Below are 20,643 nucleotides of genomic sequence, written 5' to 3'. Positions count from 1 at the left end.
TGTACTTTTGAAGGGCCAGTTCAGTATTTAAGGCATTGTCAACAATGAGTAGGAAAGGGAGCATTCCTCTGCTAGGATCAGCTCTACTCCGAAACTATGGCTATGCCTTTTTTTTTTTTTTTTTTTTAAGTATTACTTTCTAAATTGAAATGATCTCACAAAAGACTTGGCTTGAAGCTTGGTGAAGAATAACCTTGTACCTAATGGACACAGAGGGCATTGGATTGGAGTGTTTGATGAATGTGGCTTCTCAGGTCTCTCCAACTCCTCCTAAGACAGGTGTTTAGGCTGGTGATACTCAGGTTCTGCCTGCCCAGGATGGAGGAGCTTTATAAGGCTCTTATATCCCCAACTACATTAGTCTGAAATTCCAGACAAAAACTGCCTTTCACAAGCCAGGTGGTCTGGATCTAACCTTCAGGATCCAGGAATGATCCTTGCTAAGCGACCAACACTGTCTTGCTACATTGCCTATAGTTGATACAATAATGATTAGGCATCTTACACAGTCATATTGTGATGTTGTAAAGAAAGAAGAAGCTGTGAGGGGCATAAGAATTCAGGTCTGCAATGGTCAAAGGTATAGTGGGAGCTAAGCAAAGCACTCTAGTCAGTTCCTACCACATATATGGGAAGGTATGTCTGGGTGTTGAAGGTGTTTGTGACCACACTCATGGTGCTTGTGGGCATAACAAAACCCAACCGCATATGTTTTTGCCAAAGATAAATTATTACGCCCAGACCTGGCTGTGGAAACCATTTGGTTGTTCAGATATCTGTCTGGGACATCACAAGGCATAGGCGGCTACTGACTAGCTGCCAGAGTCAGAACCAGTGGTAACTGTTACAATGGTTTCCTCACAGAGTAATAGCCAGCGTTTGTGTCATAGGATGTGTTGGTTTAGAAGCAGACATGGCAAATATTAACTCTTTGTTGATGTTTACGGAAGAATGTGGCCTCCAGAAAAAGTGTTTTGTATAAATATAAGAAACTTGTGTCCCCATCCCAGATTTCACTAACGCTGTTTGAGGGTTTATGAGTGGGAACTTAAAAGTACAATCTGCACTGATCAATTTAATATGGTGCTTTTCAGCCTTTTTTTGTTGTTCCCCTTCCCACAAAGAGACTTTCTAAATTTTCTCTTAAAGTGTTCACAGATTTATGGCCAGTTGATGAATACTGCTTTTCCCCATAGCTAAGGATTAATGAAGAGTGTAGGATTTTACTGTTACTGCAGCCAGTACTAGGTATTTTATTTTCATTTTGCAGTTGGGAGAGAAGCAAGCAGCTTTGTCTCTTTGGAGTAGAAAGTTCAGACTGGTAAAAGTTAGGATTTCCCCTCCTTTCTTTTAACTTGGGAGAAAAAATTAAAGTACCTTTTTACATTGGGAATGTTTTCTTGGTAAAATTTTAAGATAGCTGTTGCTTATTTTTGCAGGTATTTTTACGCTGGGGACAAAGAGTTAAGACTATAAACAGTATCCTATCTCTGGGTTTTAAGCAACTTTTTAACAGGGTTTTTAGAAACTTAGACTAAACTTTTCTTGTCTTGAGTTTTAAAGCTATTTTGTGAGCTAATTACATTAGGAACTAACGCAAAGGAAATTATGTCTTGGAACTTCGCAACCTTTTACGCTTTCTACTTTGGTAGTTGGTTATAAATGAGTGTGGTGGATGATGGTGGGCAGGACCAGTGCAGTAATATTTGACTTATATGACCGAATGGAAAAGGGACAACCACTGATCTCATTATGCATTAAAATATAAGCATATAATTTAATGATGGCACTGTGTAACCACCACTGAGGTCAAGAAAGAAAAGACTGCCAGCCTTCCACATGTTGGTTCCAAGTTACGGCCCTTATCCCCACAGGTAACCACTATTGTGACCTGCAGAGTAATTCCTTTTTTTATACCCATGTTCCTCAAAGCATGGTCTGGCATGAGCATCATCTGGGAACTTGTTAGAAATGCAAATTCTTGGGCCCTCCCCTCGACCTAACACATGTACACATTTTTGTGTGTAGGATGTAAAGCAGTAATTCTCAAGCTGTAGCATGTATCAGAATGACTTGGATGGCCGATTAAAACAGAGATGCTGGGGCCTACACTGACAGTTTTTGATGATCTCTTTATGGTGGTTTTATTCCCTGATTCTAATTTTCTTATGTGCTGGGTATCTTTGACTCTGTGCTAGTCATTGCACTTGACATGTTATTTTGCAGGAATAACTAACTGTGAGGCCTATAAAGAAGGTACTTTACCCCAAAGAGTATTTGCATTTGCTTCTGCCAGGCACCTGGGGGCGCCATCAGTCTGGGATCGTCTGTTCAGAGTTTGATATATCCTGGACAATGCAAGGGATTTTTACCATGTTTTAATTCTCTTCAGATTATTCCAATTCTTGCTCCCTTCATTCTGAGATCCTGGAACCCAGGTTGTTGTAGGGGAAGGCCTGCTGTCAGGTCCCCCAACTTGTATGGATCTAGAGTTAGTCCTCTTCTATACCCTCAAAGGCCATAAAACGGGAGGTTCTAGTTTTCTGGGATTAGCTAGTGCTATCAGGACAAAAGTGGCTTCAGGCTTGTTCCCTTCTCTAGATCCTTGACTTTACTTTCGGCCTGATGATTCCTTGCTATTTTATAATCTCTTTGATGCCTTTGAAAAGATTATTTAAATATATTTTATCCAGCCTTTTTAGTTGTATTCAGCTGTAGGACTGATGTGAACAACCTGAACCAAACCTTTACCAGAAGGGAAATCTGGAAAATACATTATTAATACACAGTATTTTTTCAAAATACTGTGGTTTTTCAAAGCATTAAGAATCTATGGATATTTATATCCTTAAAAAAAAACTTTTATCTTTAGCTGACAACTTCACCCAGACATGGGACACACAAGATGGTTTGGGTACAAAACTTTCAATATGAAAAACTTGCATATTTACAACTTTTAACCACTCCTAAAGGCTCTGATACTTCTGGTGGGTTCCGAGGAATGCTTCCCACAAATGCAGAGCCTTCCAAAATGCAGAGATGTGCCTAGTGCAGGCTCCATTTTGCAGTTTATGGCACTTTCTATGAGGTTTAATTTTACCCTTAGCTTTAACCAGTCTGGACACACCAAATTTAGGAAACATAGATGGCTTACACATTTATCCCTAGGACAGTTTCTGTCTGGGATAGCATGTGGAATGCCCCAAATTTTTATCGGCAAGTTCTAAGCACTTGATGAATTTTAACCACCTCTCTCTCCCCCACAAAAAGTAGGTTATATCATCTTTCCCCCCCCTGATTGACTCCAGTGTCATGTTGATCCCTTAAGATAGGCAAGATTCTCATGGAGAAAGTACCCCATCTCAACCCATTGCTGATGAATCAGAATACATTCTTTCTGGGTAGAGCTGAATCTTTTATAGTTATCTTTAGATATATTTTGAAGGGGATTGGAGATGGAAATACACTAATGCTACACACGTGAATTTGGGAAGGAAACTGGCAGGCCTTCCAGATGTCAAGAGATTGTTGGGAATTTGGTGAGATACTTTATTTTGAACACTCTCACTGGGGTTGACAATTAGGATGTGTAGCAATCTGTGTAGGCTAGGCTTGAGGTAGGAATCAACAAACTCTGAGAGCTATTTGTAGAGTCCTTTAAAGATACTTGATGGCCATTTGATGAGCGTCAGGATCCCCTGAAGGTGGTAAGGCTTGCTTGCAGTGGAGCCCATGACCCCTGTAAGTTGTGGGTCAGGATAAATGCCAGATTTTAATCTTCATGGTAGCAAGCATTAGCTCATCTCAGATAAAGGCTATAACCCAACTAGTTAGAGCAGAGAATGCCTTAAGGCAGTAGAGCACATGCTGCTCCCCAGCGCCTTTCTTTTCCTTCCCTAAGATGTGCCCAAAATCTATGGGCTTATGGCACGAGTGCAGGATGGGCGTCCCACCAGGTCAGAGGGACACTGAGTCTCCTGAATCTGTGTTTTTCTTTATCAGTTCATAGAAGATGATGATCTAGCTACCTTGTTGCTGAACCTAAAGTTCATGTTTTGAGTACAAACTTTCAAACTATACCATAGGATGCAGGAACTTTATAGTTCAGAGGTACAAATAATGGTTGGGGAAAGGGTGCTTTGTATATAACACGGGGCTTTCCAACCAGGGGATTTCTTAAGTTACAATACTTAAAAAAAGTCATGACCCGCCACAATCCACCCCTTAGCTCATGACTTTTGTGTGGACCAGCACATGGATCTCCAGACCAACATGATGCCATCATTCATTATTTTCACATAACTCGTCCCTTAAAATAGAAATATTGCTTTCACAAATAATAAACTTCCTTATTATAAATTCCCACTTTACTAAATGGTATGGAGAACTAGGACCACATGGAAGTCTGCTCAGTTTAACCATTTACTTATGGACATATTTTATTGAATCCCAAGTGTTTGGGCAGTGGTCTGGGATGTAGGCATTTTCCCTGTTTAATAATACATTCCCCTTCTCCCTCCCCAGCTAAAATATAATCTTAAGGACATGTGGATATAGACCACCATATATCTTATGGTTACCATTTCTTCAGCATTACTGTTGCATAGCTGGTCATCTATAGCTCTATCACTGATCTCTGAAGTAGCCCTATCAATCTGAACTTTGGAAATTATATAGTAAGTTCTGTTCCTGAGCCCAGCAGGGATTTGGGGGAACCATTTAGTGGCTCCCAGTTCTGGTCTACTTAGTTCCAAATAGCATCTCCCTCTATATTCCTCAGGCAGTCATGGGTATACATGGGGTCCTCATATCCAGTAAGTGGGAGAATTAGGAGTAGACCTACAGTTATTGACAAAACCCAGAGTCCCAATTTTTGGTACTTAATATGGATGTTATAATATAGGACTTTTATGAGCATCCTTGATGTTACAAATGCTGGTGCCTAGTCCCTTTATCTCAGACTCAGAGAAAGCATATTTATATAGGGTTGGGACTATGCCTTAGGATGGCAGGAGCCGGAAATGCCAGGGGTTGGGGAATGGATCTTCCCTCTCATGGGTCCAGTTAAATGACTAGGTACAATCAGCCCTGTTCCAGCTGATAGAGATTTGGTAAGTCTAATATGCCCTATCCCCACATATATTTTCTCTCTTAACTGCAGGAGAGCCTTCCATTTATCATCCCTTTTAAACGTAGCCTTTGTATAGGCTATCCAGCTTCTGAACTTTGCCTGGTTTTTTATTCAGTACCATGATTTACCATCTCTCAATTGTTATAGAATAAAGTATGTATCTCCAGCAGTTGGGCTATGTATTATTCTGTATCTACAGCCTCTAGGCTAATTAGATAACTTGGTATATAGCCAAACAAGCGATTTAGTATCTTCTTGAGGAAATTCAATTACTACAGGTGCTCTGAATCACCTGAGATGTCTAGGGCAATGACTGTGATCATTCAAGGTAAAACTCATCTAATCAGTGTTTTTTTTTTAATGTACACACACACACACAAACACTAGAATGAGGACTATTTGCTTGCTGGCTGTAACCTTATTTAAATTGGTATTATAGCTAGCCCTTCCATAATTAATATTCACTGTCTTCAGTGCAGGTAGCAGAATCCTCTTTGTGTTTCTTTCAGAAAGTTTCCATGCAGAGTTAGCTCCAGCTACAGCAATATGTCATAGGCATTGAACTTTGGGGCAATGACTGGTCAGAGCTCCAAGCCAAAGAGTCCCCCGAAGAGAGCACTCTACTCACCTTCCTCACTGGGAACTAATACCTGGAATAGTACCATACACATCTTTGTTGTACTGAACTTCTTTGTCTTACTAAAATAAAGTTTTATTTAAGAAGACTCTTCAGTGAGGATGACTTTAAGAACATGGCCAGGACAACCAGTGTTCTCAAGGGAGGAGATGGCAGACTCATTGGTTTGGCAGCAGCCCAGGCCAGTTTTTCCCCTGCAACTTTCCAAGCTTGTTTCTGTAGTGGTTGGAGCCAAATAACCACTCATAGACTTTGTTATAGAAGGAATGGTGAAGTCATATACAAAGAGCAGAATGGGGTCAGCTAGATGCTTTCTATAGGTAGCTAAACTCATCATTTAGTCAAACTAGGATGAACTGTGATAGGCAGCTAAAAAGGTTCTTTTCTGTGTGGGGAGAAAAGGAGAGGATGGGGCAGAGATAGTATTGTATCTTCCCTATTTGTATTACCTATTCAGTGTTTTCAGGCCTGTTCTCTCTGTTAGCCTGTAGACTCCTGCAAGGGTACTTGTGACTTGCTGTTCCTGAAACATTTGTGTCTCAACCACACCCCACACTAGACCCCACCTTCCATAGCCGCGCGTCTGTTACTTGCACATAAAGCCTCTGTTCCCAAATGTTCCCAGTGGAGGAGGTGGCCTAATTTGGGGTCACTGGCTTCCCTCTAGGGGCAGTTGTCTTGGAACTGTCTGAAGTTTGAACACAGGGTTGAAGGGCAGACAGTATGGTTAACAATCTTATTATTTCTCTTGGTATTTCCTTACCATGACAGTAAAGGTTGCCCATCAATTTTGGCCTCTTTTGGCCTGTCTTTTAATAGCCAGACCAACCGGTCTTTCCACTGAGAACCTCTTTTTTTCTCTTTTTTATATCCCCCCACCCACTTTCTTTTGGTTATTTGGGGAGCTGAAATTCCCAGAAGTCTTCCTAAGCCATCTTTTCCAAAATTATGCATAGAGACTGCTAGTTACCTACCACTCTAGTCATTCTTCTTATGAACAGGAAAAAACAAAAAACTACATTGTCTGTCCTCCACTACCAGTAAGGATGACACAGTGTGACACAGTCTTGTCAATGAGGGTTAACTAAATGTGTTAAGAGACGTTTCTAGTAAAGCTCCTTAAAAAGGGGTAACTTCAGAGCACACACACTTTTGCTCTAATTTCTGCCCCTTCTTCCTGTCTGTGTCTTCGGGGAGATGCTAGACATGGAACAGGCATCTTGCAACAATACAACCATGTGAGAAAAGCCAAGTGAAAAGCTTGGGTCACATCTGAAAAGACTGGGTGAACAGGACACATAGGCACTGTGTGTGAACTCAAAACTGCATAATTTTTGCACACTGCCACCATCCCTGCTGCCTTAGGTTGTAAAGAAAACAAATCCCTTTGTGTACAACAGATCTGTACTGGTCTTGTATTTCTAACACTGTTTGCAGGAGGACTGTGCTGCCATAATTTACTCTTACCATCTGTGACTTAGACATTTTTTTACACCTAAATTCTTTAAAAAAATAGCCGTGTGTACCTCTTTGCTGTAAGTTCAAAACTTGACATCAGACCCAAAAATACAAAGGGTTATTGCAACAGCTTACGGAGTTACACAAAAGTTATGGATTACTTAATTGTGGCTACAAAATAAAATCTACAACTCCCTCAGTTTACAGAAAGATCACTTCTGTATGCACATATATATTATCAAGCCATTACTGTTATTTTCCTAGATAAATAGGCTAATAGAATCTTTTAGTGTCCTATTTAATTTTTCTGTAATGAACTGTTATTAACTTTTCATAAGAACGATTTTTAAAAATGAAAAGACTTCCTCTTGATGGACATTTAACAAGAGAAACAAAAAGTGTTGCTGAGAAATGAAGAGCATTCAGGAACAGCAGGAACCAGTGGACGCTCACTTTTGCTGCTGAGATACCATCACCGATGACCCAGACTGCTCCAGCCTCATGAACTGCTCCTGAGCTGCTTGTAGGACCTGCGTGGCCAAGAGCCCTGGCTGCAATGCCAGAGATGCCCTCTCATGTCTGCCTTTACTTCCACATGTTGCCTTGTCCCATCCCATGCTCACGTGTCTCTCTGATGCTTAAAAAGTGTGCTTTCATGTATTCAATAAATGCTAGAATTTGAGTTATATGCCAAACCCCTGACTAATGCTGAGAATATACCAGTGAGCCAAACAGACCTTCATGGAACCAGTCCATCATGTTGGGATAGATGCTAATCACCTCATACAGACGTATAGAATGGGACAGAATGAGATACGGACTATGACAGAATGGGCTGCTAGGAGGCTGAGTTACTGCGCAGGTGGGGAGACCCTCGTTACATCATGCATTCAGAAATCCATTTAAGCCGAGAACTGAAGGAAGGGAAGGAGCAAGTATGTGACAGTTACGGTAAGGGGAACACGTATTTTGCGCAGAGGAGACAGCATGCATGAAGGCCCTGAGCTGCTCCGGCATGAAGGGAGTGAGAGGGCATTGGCTAGAGAAGAGAAGGGAGAGAGAACAGAGAGGTGAGCTTGCAGAGGTAAGGAGAGGCCAAATCACACAGGGCTTTGTAAGTTATGGCAGGATTTTGTCTTTTTCCCTACACAGTTAAACCAGTGAAAAGTTTTGAGCAAAAAAAAATACCTGAATCAGATTGGTTTTCACACTGACTCTTGGTACAGGAAAAAGAGTGGAGGAAGAGAGAAGAGAGGAATTAGAAAGAACAATGATAAGGAAAGGTCCAGTCATTTCCATAGCTACTCTATTTAAAGGAGATGGTTTCCAGAAGCAGTTGTGGACTCTGGCCCAGAATTTGTAACCATGGCTATTATACTCAGCATTCTGATTTTGACACGACTGCCCATCTTCTTCACTCTTCTCTATAAGGGGTCCCATGTTTGCCACAGAGAAACTTTTGGACCATGGTCAGGTCTGAGTTATGAGGTAAACTCTTTGCTCTTCCCAAAGTATTGAAGCCACAGTTACGAAGAGGACTGCACAGGGGCGCCTGGGTGACTCAGTCAGTTAAGCATCCAACTTTTGATCTTGGCTCAGGTCATGATCTCAGTTTGTGAGATCAAGCCCCATATTGGGCTCTGCGCTGACAGTGTGGAGCCTGCTTGGGATTCTCTCCTTCCCTCCCTCCATCTGTCTGTCTCTCTCAAATAAAACTTTAAAAGAAAAAGGAACTGAACAAATATTGAGTGCTTACTACATGCCAGGCACTGTAATAGGCACTAACATATGGAGTGAGTTTTAAAAATAGATTCCCTACTCTCATTGGAACTTACTGGATTGGAAGCAAATATTAAATCCTGCAGATGTGATTACACACGATGAAATGATCACATCTTCTTGTCAGCCGCTAATAATCTTTTTAAAACTTTTTAAAGAGTTTATCTGAGAGGGGCGCCTGGGTGGCGCAGTCGGTTAAGCGTCCGGCTTCAGCTCAGGTCACGATCTCGCGGTCCGCGAGTTCGAGCCCCGCGTCGGGCTCTGGGCTGATGGCTCGGAGCCTGGAGCCTGTTTCCGATTCTGTGGCTCCCTCTCTCTCTGCCCCTCCCCCGTTCATGCTCTGTCTCTCTCTGTCCCAAAAATAAATAAAAGTTGAAAAAAAAAAATTTAAAAAAAAAAAAAAAAAAGAGTTTATCTGAGAGAGAGAGAGAGAGAAAGCATGGGTGGAGGAGGGGCTGAGAGAGGGAAAGAGAGAGAATCCCAAGCAGGCTTCCACACTGTCAGCACAGAGCCCAACATGAGGCTCAAACCCATGAACCGTGAGATCATGACCTTAGCTGAAATCAAGAGTTGGACACTGACAGAGCCACCCAGGCACCCTCAGCCACTAACAAGAATCTTAAGGTAATGTTCTTCATGGCTCCCAGACCCAGGGCTATCTGGTATAATTGTGCAATTTGAGTGTTGCACAAAGATGCCTGGCCAAGGGAGAAAATGGAGACTAAAACTCTGCCAGAATTCCCCTTGTCAACCCATCCCCTTGTGCAAAGCTACAACTGCTCAGAGGAAAGGTACATTTTTCTTTTGTACCAAAGTGTCCATCTACAGGTCAGCCCATCTCTTCATCTCAGATTAGTAGGGAATTCCTTATTCTCAGGATGGAATGGCAGGCTCTAACTTGTAAATGTGTAGCTGCCCTAAGCACAGAAATCTGAGGTGAATGTCATAAGCATGAGTGGGTGTTCTTGTAGGCTGAGAAAGAATTGGGAGTATGAAGAAGGCCTAGGACACAGGTATCTTTTAGGACATAATTTTTCAAAACATCCTGCATCTGCAGGAATTGGAGCAACGCTATAGAGAGCTAAGATGAAGTGGAGAAAGAAAACTTAGTGGCGGCACAGTGGAGGAAATACCTGGCTGTACATTAGAAGGGTGGTGGTTTGGGGTGGTAGAACTTGTGGGGAACGCTGTGGTGGAGGAAAGGAGATCTGTCACAGACTAGGAGTCTGGAGTTCTCCCTCGTCCAGCAAGAGAGCGGACGCAGAATTGAATATGAGAGAGGCTAAGGTCTGGGAGGAGACAAGAGCCCCGAACAGGGGTTTCATCTCCGCATTTATTGAGCTCAAAAGATATTACTCACTTGGTGAATGTGAAGAAAATAAGATCTTACACGCATGAAGGTGGGGAAAACAGACAGTAGTTGTGTAAGAAGCAAAGGGTCTAGGGGGCAGGTGGAGTTTGTGATCAAGGTACATTGGTGCCAAATGGAAAGTAATTTCCTACAGGTGATATAACAAGACACTCGTGATTCCATTACACTATCTTGCTACCTAGCCTCGGGCGTTTTCACCCCATGGTGGCTGCTCTTCGCCCTAAGCTTTTTTCTAACCCATTTATGTAAGTAGAACCTATTTCCCCACAGAGATCCATCTATAAAATCATGTATTGGTTTCTGTATCCTGAGCCTGGCTGATTGAACAAAGCTTTGCTCCCATAATACTAACCTTTCTGTCTCAGTTTTGAAATCATAGACTCTCGGCTTATGGGAGTGGTTCTGTTTCTGGGGAGAATCCTGCCAGAATAAAGCCAGAGACAAAAAGCAAAGGACCAGGAGCCAGATAGCATGACATCCTGGCTGTCCCCAGTAGCCGTATGATCTTGGAGTAGACCTCTCTGAGTCTTCATTGTTTCATCTGAAAATAGGAAGCTGCCTTCCTCACTGGGTTACAAGTCTCAAAAGATGTCAAGAAAAAACTTTGTAAACTGCAAGGCCATAAAAAGCATACAGTTTTTTCATGAAATGCCGAGTTTCAGAGGCCTGACTCTGAGCTGGGTTAAGCTGCCTGCCTGGGTTGCCTGAAGCTCTGCTTGGAGTGGCCTGGTTCTGAGGATGTTTCTCCTACATCTTCTGTTTCTCATCTGTTTTCTGGCTGTGCCAAGGGTTTTAACTACCCTCTGGCATTGATGGTTCAAAAACTTTTAATTTGTCATACAGACGCGAGACAGGTTATGTTCTGACCACAGGACATCTGTCTTCTAATGGAATCTGTGGTCAGTTAAGACCCTTTGCCCTTTAATGGGGGCCGGAAATGGAGGTAACCTTCAGGTACCAGCACCCCCCTTAACAGATGCATTAGACAGTTTCCCTCCCCTTGGCTGCTAGTTTGTTGAGCATCAGAGCCCACGCAGCCTCCTCAGGCTCAGTCCCTCACTTGCCCTCTTTCTCTGACAGATATTTTGAGCAAGTGAGGCTCATAGAACACAGTAGCAGAGATAAGTAAAAGCATCTATGTCAGCCTGTATTTTTAATGCTTATTTTTATTTTTGAGAGACAGAGAGAGAGACAGCATGAACGGGAGAGGGGCAGAGAAGGTGAGAGACCCAGAATATGAAGCAGGCTCCAGGCTCTGAGCTGTCAGCTCGAACTCACGAACCGCGAGATCATGACCTGAGCCAAAGTCAGACGCTCAACCGACTGAGCCACCTGAGCCAGGTGCCCCATCAGCCTGTTTTAATCCCTTGTGATCATTACTGAAACAATAGCAGCCAAAGTGAAGTTTAATCCCTCTGTAGCTTCTGACTAGAGCAAGAACCCTACAAGGTGTTTCAGTGCACCTTCCCACGTGCACAGGAAGATTGCCTTCCCCTCTTTCCAAGTTGCTAAGATAGAAGTACAACATTCAATCCATGCCCATCCAAAAGGATGTCGAGTTCACTTTGTGTGAGGACACCACAAAGGTCAGCCAATAGGCAAGGCGGTCCAGGTGAGAGGAAACCGGTCATCCACAATGAACAAGCACAGCGGAAGGCTAATGACACCACTGTGCATGTCAGCATTCATGTAGCAAGGTGGTTATCACCAAGTCAAAACTGGACCAAAACTACTAAAAGATGTCTTTTTATTTTTTTTTAATATTTATTTTTTTGAGAGACAGAGCATGAATGAGGGAGGGACAGAGAGAGAGGGAGACACAGAATCAGAAGCAGGCTCCAGGCTCTGAGCCATCAGCCCAGAGCCCGACGTGGGGCTCGAACTCACAGACCATGAGATCATGACCTGAGCTGAAGTCGGACACTTAACCGACTGAGCCACCCAGGCATCCCACTAAAAGATTCTTGAAAGCAAAGCCAACTGGAAGGAATATATATCTCAATGGCTTTATGAAGACCCCTAGAAGGTTGCCTCGTCTCCACACCAAAAATGATTTTGATTCCCATGAATGGCAGCTTTCTCTATTTCATGAAAACCTTGATCTTCTAACATGATCCAGTTCCTTATTTTCAGAGACTGCTGTGATGCCCAGAGCACACATATGGCAGAAAAATATGCAAAAGATGAACAGATCACACACACAAAAGTTCTAAAGATAGCCCCTACACATAGGAAAAGATATCCAGCCTTACTCAGAAAAATGCACATTAAAATCGCAATGAAATACCACTTCTCACTTTTCAGATTGGGAAACATTGCATCGTATAATATTCCAATGCAAAGTTATAAGGAAACAGCTCATCATAGGTTGTGCGTAAAAATGCAAACCAATAAAAGCATTTCAGAGGAAACTTAATAGTATTTAACACAATGAAATAATTGTTTACCTTTTGATACAGCAACTCCATTTCTGGGAATTTACCCGCTTGGAAAAACCTGTACCTCCAGCAATATGACAGTATGTGTCATGAGAATATTCACTGTGGCACTGTTTGCAATTGCCATGCTGAAAACAGCCTCAATGTCCATTTATGGAAATATTTTCCACAGAAATAAAAAATTTAGGATAGAAGGACTTATGCAAAAGAATGTAGCAGTGTTTGTAGTGAAATAAAATAAAACAAGCTAGAAACAAAGTGAATATAGGGGTTTGGTTGCATTGCCAAACCACAGCATACTGTGTGGCCATTCAAAAGCCTAAGTTAGATTATACGAGTTGACTTGGAAAATATTTTTCATTTAACAGGCAAGCTAAGCCATTTATACTTATTTGTCTGATATATTTGGTCTCAACTCTGTCATATTATTTGATCATTATAATGTATATTATGTTTGCTATGTTTCTCTGTGCAATGCACTATTTTTTTTTTTATTTTTCATTTAGGAAGGTTTGTATTTTTTCTAGTAGTTACCTTTGTACCTATGTTTCTTAATGCCCTGAGCCCCAGTTTTCTTATTTACCCTTTAACAATCCAGTTTTTCTTTTCAGTGGTTCACCTGCATTCTTATCATTGCCTGCACAACAATATGCAGATTCTGCTTCCATCTCTCCCTCTCCCTCAGGCCTCCCATTTCTAATTGCATTATTTCCAAATTATCAGAACATATAACAGTTGTGTGTTATTCTCTTTTTAAAAATGTTTTAATGTTTATTTATTTTTGAGAGAGAGACAGAGAGCAAGCAAGGGAAGGCAGAGAGAGGGAGACACAGAATCTGAAGCAGGCTCCAGGCTCTGAGCTGTCAGCACAGAGCCCGATGCGGGGCTTGAACTCACGGACCGCGAGATCATGACCTGAGCTGAAGCTGGACACTGAGCCAACTGAGCCACCCAGGTGCCCCCAGTTGTATGTTATTCTCAACCCAAACATTGTCTACAATAAAACATACTAACTTATAGACTTCCAGCTTTCTGTTCTGCATATAAGGAGCTTGGAAGTTAGCATTTTTGTCTTAACAATAAGTAAAAAGCTGAACAGACTCAAAGATCCATAAGAGAAGGGAGGACACAGGGCAAACTGTTGCCCCCAAGACTGGAGAGAGTCACAGCTTACCTGATTAGAGACACGTAAGCAGAAAACACCATGGGAACCGGTGGCAGGGTAGGAAAACCTAAACTGTAATTGACAAATTACTAGAGGCTTTAGTGTGGACAACTCAGAATTTAAAATTCCAGAGGGACCCAGTCACGGGGAAAGGGAATAATTTTGTGAGATTCACCTCACAAACTTGTCCAAATTCTCACAGAAATTTGGAAAAGAAGCTCCTCACACTTTCTTCAGGGCAATGGGAAAACAAACCATTTAAAAATAGAGCACCCCATTCTTCTTAACAAGGCCTGCCCTCAGGAAAACCTGGTTAGCCATAGCCTAACTGTCATGGGAGAAGGGAATTACACTATTTCAGCCCATTCTAACCTTTCTGCCTCACCTAACAGGGGAGAAGAACTGAGAAACCCTTGTGAAGTTCACAGTGCAGATAGGCCCACAAAAAGACTGAGACCCAATCATAGGACTATAGAATAGTTCCTCTCCCCCACCTCACCACATTTCTAAAGGCCCATTTACACCAGTTCCTTTTAACTGGTATAGCATGTCCAGCCATCCAAGATTTACAAGGCACGCTGAAGGAACATAATCTACAGAGACAGGACACATATCAGAACCAGTCAAGGCAGGAATGTTGGAATCCCATCAGCCAAGGAAATTTAAAACAACTATCAGTAATATGCTAAGGGCTCTAAGGCATAAAATCGCAAGAAGAGATGGGCAAGGTAAGCAGAGAGATGGAAATCCTAGGAAAGAACCAAAAAGAAACACTTGCAATCAAAAACACTATAATAGAAATGAAAAAAAAAAATGCCATTGATGGGTTTATTGGTAGACTGCACAGACAGACGAAGAAGAATCTCTGAGCTTGAAGATATACCAACAGAAATCTCCATAACTGCAGAGCAAAGAGAACAAAAACTGAAAAAAGCAGAATAGAATATCCAAGGATTGTGGGATAGTACAAAAGCCATAACATTCATGTAATAGACATGCCATAAGGAGAAAATAGAAACAGAAGGAATATATGAAACAACAGCGATGGAGAATTGCCCCCAAATTAATGTTAGGGACTAAACACAGAACCACAAAGCCTACAGAATACTAAGCAGGATAAATTTTTAACAATGCTATACCCAGGCATATCATTTTCAAATGATAGAAAATCAGGGGAGGAGCCAAGATGGAGGAACAGCATGGAAGGTTTTGTGTGTCCCACGTCTGTGAAATGCAGCCAGACCTTGGGGCGCCTGGGTGGCTCAGTCAGTTAAGCATCCGACTTCGGCTCAGGTCATGATCTCACAGTCCGTGAGTTCTAGCCCCATGTCAGGCTCTGTGCTGACAGCTTGGAGCCTGGAACCTGCTTTGGATTCTGTGTGTCTATCTCTCTGACCCTCCCCCGTTCATGCTCTGTCTCTCTCTGTCTCAAAAAAAAATAAATATTAAAAAAAAAAAGAAAAGAAATATAGCCAGACCAACACTAAACCATCCTGCACACCTAGTAAACTGATTGGAGGATTAACACAACAATCTGCACAACCTGAACCACAGAATTCAGCAGGTACGCGGTACAGAGAGGTGAACTTGGGGAGCAAGAAGCTGCAGAGGACAGGGAGGTGCTTTTGCGGGTGGAGAGAGGATGGAGACGGCGCGGGGGGAGAATACAAGAAAAGTACCCCTCCCCAAAAGCAGCTGGAGAGAAAGTGGAAAATCGGAAACAGCCGCAGGGACTAAACTAAAAAGGGAGAAAGGAGAAAGGAGAGGGTTTAAATTCCACTAAGACTAAGCAAGGGGAGCGCAAAGTCTGCAACTCTGCAGCTCCATACCTGGAGGTGCTCTGGTGGGAAGGGCGAATCCCCAGGAACAGAGTGGGGTCCAGGAGGTTCTCGGGCCACTCAGGGAAAAGCAGTTCCACTGCTGGAAGGACATTTGGTAGAGACTGTTGAAGCCACCTGGTCCCAGCAGACCCCAGAAGGCGGCCACATTCGCTGGTGCTGGAACAAGGTCCTTAAGGGTGAAGCCTGGTGCCAGATGTGTGTTGTGATTTTCCACAGTCCCTGAAAAGCTGCTGCTACACTATCTCGCAAACTTTTTCTGCAGTCTCGGGGCACCGGCAGCAGCAGGGTCCAGCAGGTGTTCCTGGGTATAGCCGGGATTCGGCCATTGCTCGGTGAGACCCTCCTGCAGAGGGGCGGAACGGGTCAAAGCCGCAGTCCTTCAGAAGTAAGGGGCCGGGGAAAACAGCCGCATCTGAGACAAAACTCGGGAGAGAGGTACTGCCTGGGGCTTTGTCACGGACAGTGAAGAAGCGGGAGTGGATGAAAGCTGAAGATAGAGGACGGGTGCGCGATTGCTGATCAGAGAGAACAGAGTTCCCATACTAGAGACTGACGCCATTTTCACCGCTCCTGCGCATGCGCATATGCACACGCGCATATGCACACGCACCTATGAGCGCTGCAACAATCCACCCCAGTAGGCTAGCAGCGCCATCTAGTGGAGAGTGGAGCCATTACACTGAGCCCCACCCAACTGGGCCAACCTTGCTCTTCAAGAACACAAGTCTCACCGCCTGCTTAGTTTATGGACTATAAAGCGCTTCATAGTCTGACTTCTAGGGGAAAACGAAGTAATTTCAGTCCTATTCAATCTTTTAGCAGGTCCATCTATTCAATTTTCTTTCTTTTTTTTTTCTTTTTCACTTCTTTTCTTGAATACAGAAAGAAAAAATTCATTTTTATTTTCAATTTTTATTAAAAATATTTAATTTTTTTAGTATATTTTTTCCTTTTGTGTAAATTTTTTCAAATTCTATTTTACTTCCATCATTTTATTTTAGTCTACTTCAGTGTATTCACTTTTTCAAATTTTCAAATGATTTTTTTTATTTTTTAATTTTTTTTCTCTTTTTCTTGAATGCAGAAAGAGAAAAATTCATTTTTAATTCCAATTTTTATTAAAAATATTTTTCTTTAATTTTTTTACTATATTCTTTACTTTTGTGTAAACTTTTTCAAATTCTATTTTACTCCCATCATCTCATTTTAGTCTGCTTCAGTATATTCATTTTTTCAAATTCTCAAACGATTTCCTCCTCTCACCCCCACTTCTTTTCTCTAATCTGTCAAACTACTTTCAACACCCAGACCAAACCTACCTAGGATCTGGCATCATTTATTGGATTTTGTGTGTGTGTGTGTGTGTGTGTGTGTGTGTGTGTGTGTGTGTTTAATTTTTTAATTTTAATGTTTTTTTAATTTTAATTTTTTTAATTTTAATTTTTCTACCTAATTAATTCCTTTTCTTCCTTCAAAATGACAAAATGAAGGGATTCACCCCAAAAGAAAGAGCACAAAGAAACAACAACCAGGGATTTAACCAACACAGATACAAGCAAGATGTCTGAACCAGAATTTAGAATCACAATAATAAGAATACTAGCTGGAGTCAAAAATAGATTAGAATCCCTTTCTGCAGAGATAAAAGAAGTAAAAACTGGAATGAAATTAAAAATGTTATAACTTAGCTGCAGTCATGGATGGATGCCTCAGCAGCAAGGTTGGATGAGGCAGAACAGAGAATCAGCAATGTAGAGGACAAACTTATAGAGAATAATAAGGCAAAAAAGAAGAGGGAGATGAAGCCAAAAGAGCACGATTTAAGAATTAGAGAAATCAGTGACTCATTAAAAAGGAACAACATCAGAATCATAGGGGTCCCAGAAGAGGAAGAGAGAGAAATAGGAGTAAAAGGGTTATGTGAACAAATCATAGGGGAAAACTTTCCTAACTTGGTGAAAGACACAGACATCAAAATCCAGGAAGCACAGAGGACTCCCATTAGATTCAACAAAAACCGGGGCGCCTGGGTGGCGCAGTCGGTTGGGCGTCCGACTTCAGCCAGGTCACGATCTCGCGGTCCGTGAGTTCGAGCCCCGCGTCGGGCTCTGGGCTGATGGCTCAGAGCCTGGAGCCTGTTTCCGATTCTGTGTCTCCCTCTCTCTCTGCCCCTCCCCCGTTCATGCTCTGTCTCTCTCTGTCCCAAAAATAAATAAACGTTGAAAAAAAAAATTAAAAAAAAAAAGATTCAACAAAAACCGACCATCAACAAGGCATATCATAATCAAATTCATAAAATACTCAGGCAAGGAGAGAATCATGAAAGCAGCAAGGGAAAAAAAAAAGTCCCTAACCTACAAGGGAAGAGAGATCAGGTTTTCAGCAGACCTATCCACAGAAACTTGGCAGGCCAAAAAGGAGTAGCAGGATATATTCAATGTGCTGAATCAGAAAAATATGCAGCCAAGAATTCTTTATCCAGCAAGGCTGTCATTCAAAATAGAAGGAGAGATAAAAAGTTTCCCGGACAAACAAAAATTAAAGGAGTTTGTGACCACTAAACCAGCCCTGAAATAAATTTTAAGGGGAACTCTGAGAGGAGAAAAGATGAAAATATACATACATACATACATACATACGTACATACATAAATACCAAAAGCAACAAAGATTAGAAAGGACCAGAGAACACCACCAGACCCCAACTCTACAAGCATCATAATGGCAATAAATTCTTATCTTTCAGTACTCACTCTAAACGCCAATGGACTCAATGTTCCATTCAAATGATAGAAAATGAAAGATAAAAAATCCTGAAAGAAACCAGAGGACAATCTACAAAATTGCAACTTTTCATGAACTCATTAGCTAGTTAAGGTTATGGATAGCTGGTTATCCTAACTCTGGTGAAATACAGGAGTCTCTAAAAAGAGACAAGACAAGAAACACTGACTCACTTGAAAATCACAGGAAGAATATGGGGTCCGATCATACGTAGGGAAGAAGAATTCAGCTAACATTTTTGATCCAGTTGCTAAAGTCTGAGTGTGAACGTGGGATAATCTGAGAGAACAGGATCTCTGGGAGCCACAGAAATAGGGGATTTATTTCATACCCACTGGCAGGCTTTTCTCTACGGACCCCCACAAGGTATTCATTCCCAAAGAAGTCTGGTTAACAGAGCAGGAGACTAGAAGAGAAGGCATCCCTGAGGTAGAGGCCTGGATGAGGGGAGCAGTCCCCACTGCAGGAAAGGCAAGAAGCCTTGTCTGGAAATGTATATCTTTCAGAGCAGAAGCATAGCTGGTGGGCCAAGGGCAGCAATCCCTATTCTTCCCAGGGCGTATGGCTGGGAGGAGCAGAAAGGAAAAAAGTCATCATGGGCTCAGACCAACAGAGGCCTCCTACTGCTGGGGAAGGACAGGATCCCTGAGAAGGTCTCACTCACCCCCAAAATTCAGGGATGTAGGGCTTGCCTAAGATTGAGATGGGACCAAGGCATCCTGCCCCAACCAGGTAACCAAGCACTGCTAGTAACAAGCACCTGAAATCTACCTCTGTGGGAGGAGTGAGAGAGTGAAGAAGACACCTTTCTGAAATGCAAGCAAAGGCATACAGTAAAGGCCTAAAGATAAGAGTGGAGCAGGATCATTGAGAAAAAGGTAAACTGGTCCCACCGTAAGTACAAGGTAACACTAGAATTGGAAGCCAGTGGTGAACTGACAGCAAATATAGAACAAAACTCAGACCCAGCTCAGTTCTGACTACAATCACTCAACCTCCCACATGTTTATGGCCCAGCAGAGGACTGCCCAATTCCAGATTAAATACTACATGCCTCAGTTGTTACTGTCCTAGACAATGTCTGCCTTTCAACCAAAATACAAAATACACACGCACACACGCGCACACGCACACACACACACACAGACACACAAAGGAAGAAATAAAAATGTAATCCATTGATAGCCAAAGTAAGCAGCAGAACCAGACTCATCCATGATTTTCATGTTGGAACTATCTTCCCTACTTATGATCGGACCCCATATTCTTCCTATGATTTTCAAGTGAATCAGTGTTTCTTGTCTCGTCTCTTTTTAGAGAACTATCATTTAAATAACTATAATATGCTAAAGGCTCTAGTGGAGAAGGTGGACAACATGTGTGAACAGGGGGGAATTTTTGCAGAGGGATGGAAACTCTAAAAAAAGTGTCAAATAGAAATAATAGAAATAGACAATATGATAACAAAGTGCTACATGCATTTATGGTAAAAAAAATATTTAGCAAACTAGGAATAGAAGAAAACTATTTCTTCTGTGATAAAGATATCTACAAAAAATCTACCTTGACTGCTTTGCTGGTAAGTCAGAAACAAAGTAAGGGGGTGTTTACTCCTGAAACGCTATTCGACATCAAACTGAGGTCACTAAGACAAGAAAAGGAGATTTTATACATATTGGAAAGGAAGCAATGGAACTGTTTCTATTCATAGATGAAATGTTTGCTCCATAGAAAATCCTCCAAATTCTACAAAACAGAAACTGGAACTCATAAGCTATCATGCCACAGTATGCATGGTCAATGTAAAAAAATCTGTTGAGTTTCTGTATTGTAAAGGTGAGCGATTGGAAATTTAATTTTTTTAAATAGTACCATCTACAAAACACTAAAAACCATGAAATACTTCAGCATAAATGTAACAAAATATGTCTAGGATTGTATGCTGGAAACTACAAAACACAGATGAAAGAAGGCAAAGCCCTAAGCAAATGGAGACATACACTGTGTTTATAGATCGGAAAACTCAATGTTGCTAAAAT

At 41.9% G+C, this 20,643-nt stretch overlaps 2 long non-coding RNA genes across 2 annotated transcripts in view; one reads left to right on the top strand and one right to left on the bottom strand.

The window, feature by feature from the left end:
• LOC147577341 (uncharacterized) overlaps nt 1-16,072 on the bottom strand; it is a 38,363-nt gene extending 22,291 nt beyond the window's left edge. Inside the window, exon 1 of the long non-coding RNA XR_015255804.1 lies at nt 15,810-16,072. This is a non-coding gene — a long non-coding RNA (uncharacterized LOC147577341). The remainder of the gene's footprint in view (nt 1-15,809) is intronic.
• On the top strand, nt 2,039-5,300 carry LOC147577342 (uncharacterized). Its single transcript, XR_015240185.1, has 2 exons — nt 2,039-4,676; nt 5,162-5,300. It is a non-coding gene; the product is annotated as an uncharacterized LOC147577342 (long non-coding RNA).
• Nucleotides 16,073-20,643: the final 4,571 nt, after the last annotated feature.

This window comes from Puma concolor, chromosome C2 (genome assembly GCF_028749965.1).
Source record: "Puma concolor isolate L17-30 chromosome C2, mPumCon1.1.hap2, whole genome shotgun sequence".
Classification (NCBI taxonomy): domain Eukaryota; kingdom Metazoa; phylum Chordata; class Mammalia; order Carnivora; family Felidae; genus Puma; species Puma concolor.
The sequence above is the reverse complement of the archived record's forward strand: the minus strand, read 5'-3'. Positions and strand labels throughout refer to the sequence as shown.